This window comes from Loxodonta africana, chromosome 6 (genome assembly GCF_030014295.1).
Source record: "Loxodonta africana isolate mLoxAfr1 chromosome 6, mLoxAfr1.hap2, whole genome shotgun sequence".
NCBI lineage: Eukaryota > Metazoa > Chordata > Mammalia > Proboscidea > Elephantidae > Loxodonta > Loxodonta africana.
Window position 1 is genome coordinate 4646640 of NC_087347.1, and position 4860 is coordinate 4651499.

Sequence of the window (4860 nt, forward strand, 5' to 3'; positions counted from 1 at the left end):
AGCAGCAGTCAAGAAATCAAAAGACGTGTTGCATTGGGTAAATCTGCCGCAAAGGACTTCTTTAAAGTGCTGAAAAGCAAAGATGTCACCTTGAAGACTAAGGTGCACCTGACCCAAGCCATGGCATTTTCAATCACATTATAAGGAAGACCGAAGAAGAATTGATGCCTTTGGATTGTGGCGTTGGTGAAGAATATTGAATATACCATGGACTGCCAAAAAGAATGAACAAATCTATCTTGGAAGAAGTGCAACCAGAATGCTCCTTAGAAGGATGGCGAGACCGTGTCTTACATACTTTGAACATGTTGTCAGGAGGGATCAGTCCCTGGAGGACATCATGCTTGGCAGAGTACAGGGTCAGTGGAAAAGAGGAAGACCCTCAACGAGGTGGATTGACACAGTGGCTGCAACAGTGAGCTCAAGCATGACAACGATTGTAAGGATGTTTCAGAACCGGGCAGTGTTTCGTTCTGTTGTGCATAGGGTCGCTGTGAGTCGGAACTGACTCGATGGCACCTAACAGCAACAACAATAGGGTTTCCAAGGCTACAATCTTTACGGAAGCAGGCTGCCAAGTCTTTCTCCGGAGGAGCAGATGCTGGATTTGAACTGCTGACCTTTTGGTTAGCAGCAGAGCACTTAACCACCGTGCCACCAGGGCTCCTTAAATACAACTATAAACCAAAAACCAAACCCACTGACGTTGAGTTGATTCCAACTCATAGCAACCCTACAGCACAGAGTAGAACTGCTCCATAGGGTTTCCAAGGAGCAGCTGGTGGATTCGAACTGCGGATCTTTTGGTTAGCTGCCAAAAGCTTAACCACTGTGCCATCAGGGCTCGAAATATAATGATACATACTTTTATATAAAAGTATGACTATAAATATAAACATGAAAATAACTAAAAATTAAAATAAATTCAAAAATAAAAATACACAGTACTAAAAACAAATAAATAGTAAAGAAAAATGAATATAGCTATAAATAAATAAAATTAACATAATTATGAATATAAAATAAAGTATGAATAAAACAAATATAAGAATAAATTAATACTTAAAAAAATATAAAATAAATAACCAAACCTGTTGCCATCGAGTCGATTCCAACTCACAGCGACCGTGTAGGACAGATAGGACTGCCCCACAGGGTTCCCAGGGCTGTAATCTCTATAGGAGCACACTGCTACATCTTTCTCCTGTGGAATGGCTGGTGGATTCAAACTGCCAACTCTGTGGTTAGCAGCCAAGTGCTTAACCACTGCACCACCAGGGCTCCCCCAGGGACTCCGCCTTCGCTTTTGGCACTTTTCAGCTTTACTTGTTCTCGGTATCTCTTATTCCATCTGGGATTTATTATGGGTATTGGGTCATCTATATACATCTCTATATCTGTATTTTCTAATAGTTTACCCCTGCCTTCAGCACCATCACCGACAATGCCTTCTTTCCCCACAGAAACGTCTTCTGTGTGTGAAGTTTTGTTTTTTTGGTTTTCTCTATTCCGATCTGTTGGTCTGAGTGATCACATTATTGGGTTTACTATTCCTCTGTAATCATGCTATTTTCACATCTGAAAAGAAACGCTTCTTCATCGCTCCCTTTTGAAAGTTTTTCTGGTCTGTTGTATTAGTCATCTTTTGCTACGTAACAAATTACGACAACATTCAGTATCTTAAAACAACGAGCATTTATTACCTAGTTTGGTTTCCGGGGCTCGTGGACCCCGGGATGCGCTAGCTGTGGCTCTGGCTCAGGGTCTCGTGGAGTTCAGGGAGTGGCTGCCAGACTGTGGTCATCGGAAGCTGGACCGGGGCTGGGGGCTCAGGCTTCAGTCCCTCCCACGTGAGCCCCTCCCTAGGACGCCTGACCACTTGGCAGCGGCTTCCCCGAGAGACAAAGACAGTGACGAAGCTGGACACCTCAGTGTCTTTTATAACCGAGTGGACTAACATCCATGGCCTCGGCCGTATCTTATTGCCACGATGTGGGAGGGGACAACACACGGGACGACCAACGAGAGGCAGAGGTCACCAGAGCCTTCTCAGAGGCTGGCCACCACAGCTTTGTGCATTTTTCCTTCCAAACAAGTTTTAGGGTCATTAAAAAAAAAAGGGCAGGATTTTGGATTAAACCTGTACATTGATTTGGGAGAACTTAGGTCTTTACCACCTGTGTTCTAGTCACTGAGGAATGAGGTGGCACCCACGTAGGAGAGATCCGACCAGGCATTTCCTGTCGGTGCCAGGAGAAGAAGCTCCCTTTTCCAGCCCTGGGTTTTGCACCTTCATCTGGCTCCCTCGCTAAGTCCCTGCAGCCTCCAGGACATGTATCAAGGGACTCTGGGTCCCCAGGGTGTGTTTTGCTGAAGAGATGACTTAGAAGTACCAGCCTGGCCTCACAGCCGAGAGTGTGGCAGCACCTGCTTCCCTGGGGACAGCTGCCCCTCACACGTGAGCTACTGCTGCTGCTGGGCCGGGTCTTTGAACATGAAATCACCTGGAGCACCGTAAACAACACAGCCTTCCCAGCTCTACTCCAGCCCCAGGGGGTTGGAATCCCTACGGGCAGCTCTGTGTTTTCATAAGTCCCTGGAAGCAGGGTGTCTGCACCCCACTCCAGGGGCCCCCCTGACTGCCCCAGCAGGGTGTCTGCACCCTCCTCCAGGGGTCCCCCTGACTGCTCCATCAGAGCTTCCTCTCCCCCCTTGCAGGCCACAAGCCTGGACCTGAACCACCCCCACCCCCACCTGGCAGCCCCGCCTGAACCTTCCTTCTAGAACCCCAGGGCACCACGTCCACCCCACCCCACCTGACCTGTCCTCCTGGAACCCTGGAGCACCACCCCCACCCCACCTTGCCATGAGTCCTGGGTGGTCTGACCCCTCAGCTGGGAAACTGAAGCCTAGAAGTCAAGCAGAGGCTTGCCCTCAACCACGGTGAGCAGCAAGGATGCCCTGAGCCAGGAGCACTGACCTCTGCCCAGCGCTCTCCCCAGGCACCACAGCCAAAAAGTGACCTCTGTCTACCCCCTGCCACCCCTGCCCCTTGCTGGGCTGTGGGAACAGCACCCCTCCAGCAGGTGGCAAATGAGGGGTCTACTCCGGATGGGGCTGGAGCACTCAACACCTTCTGTCACCCCAGCCCAGGTTTCCCACAGCCCCACCCTCTGGCTGAGCCCTGCCAGCCCTGGGCAGCTCCAGGGCCTGTGGACCAGCCTTCGTCCATCTGCATCTGTCAGGATTCGGGCCAAGAGCCAGGGCCTAACTGCCCTGGGGTCGGGGCATCACAGCTGCCGGAGACTCCTTGGGACCTTGAGACAATGGCTGCAGAGGGCAAGGGTCCAAGCCCCATCCCGCTGCCTAAGCCCCAGGTCAGCCCTGCACCCCCGTGTGACAGATGACAAAGCAGAGGCTCTGGTGGCTGAGGGCCATGCCACTGGTGTCCACACGGAGCTGAGATTTAGACTGGTCTGCACTGCCACTGCCTGGCTCCCCGTGGGCACAGACGACTCCCCTGGGGGCTGGCAAGTGAGGGGCCCAGAGTAAGTATCACCAGGAATGGGCATCTTTATTTCACAAACCCACAATCAGCTCAGCTTGCCCTGGAGGGTCAGCAGCAGTGGAGGAAGCCAGAGGGGCCAGGCCACACGACCACCCCCAGAGCAGCCCGCCCACGGAGAGCCACTGGCTGGTCTGCCTGGAGCTGGTGCTGTCCTCTCCCAGCCCTGGCAGCACCCCCTGCCCACCTCTCTCTCCCCCAGTGTCCCTCCCATGGGACCCCCAAGTCTTCCTGCTGGGACAGCAGGGCAGGGGGCTGGGCTCTCTGCTCTGCCCCTTCCAACAGCCAGGCTGCTGCCCTCCGAGCTCTGCCTGGACAACCTTTAGGGCCAGGCTCCTATTCTCTCTACCCTCAGCCACTCCCCGCTCCCCAGGGATGAGGTGGGGACACTGCAGAGGCCTTCTGGAGGCCTGAGTGGGCTTATCTTTCCCTGTAACGAGCCCACCTCTGCCCCAAGGGGGCCTGGCTGCAGGAAGGCTGAGGCAGCGGAAGATTCAGGAAGTCTCACTGCACACTAACCATTGGGCACTTCTCACAGTGGCACAGCCCCCTCCCCGCATTGAGCTCTGGCAGCCTGGTGGTGGCCCATCCCCCTGGCTGCCCTGGGGACTTGAGCAGGCTGAGGGGCCTTGGGGCTGGAACCACCAGTAGGCCAGCCACGCAGGGCTCCCTGCTGGCTGCCCTTTTCTCGAGGATCCCTTGAGGGCAGGACTCATCTCCTGTCCTCTGTCCCTCAGCCCCCGGCAGCCCAGGCCCTGCTGGACAGGGTGCTATGTGGGTGCTTTCCAAGGGCCCATGTGAAGTCCTGGCTCTTCGGGGTACAGCAGCTTGTCTTTGTGGGCTGGCACTGGCCCCTTTCCCCCATGGATGCTCTTTATATCTTTGCTCCCATGGTCTGCAGGGGTGGTCAGCTGGGAGGACAGGCCTCCTCCAGGCAGACAGGACTCTCTCCCCACAGGGAGCCCCCCTGGGGACTGCTCTGGCCTGTCTGTGGGGCGTAACTGCTGTGACTGGAGTGTTCATCAGTACAGGCCCTCTCTCCCTGACCCTGAAGACTCAGGAGAGTCATCTGGTCTGGAAGGAAGGCCTCTGGCTCATAAGGTCCCACTCTTTCTATGCCCAGCCTTCTCATTACAGACGGGGAAACAGAAACCTGGGGAAGCGAAGCGGTGAGGCCCAATGTCGTAGAAAGAGCAGAAGTGGCACCAGGGCCTGGGGCAGCTGCCCCAAGGCTCAGGTGGAGGCTGGACGAGGCTCTGGACAGGGCAGGGCCCCAGCACTGAAGAAACAGAGGG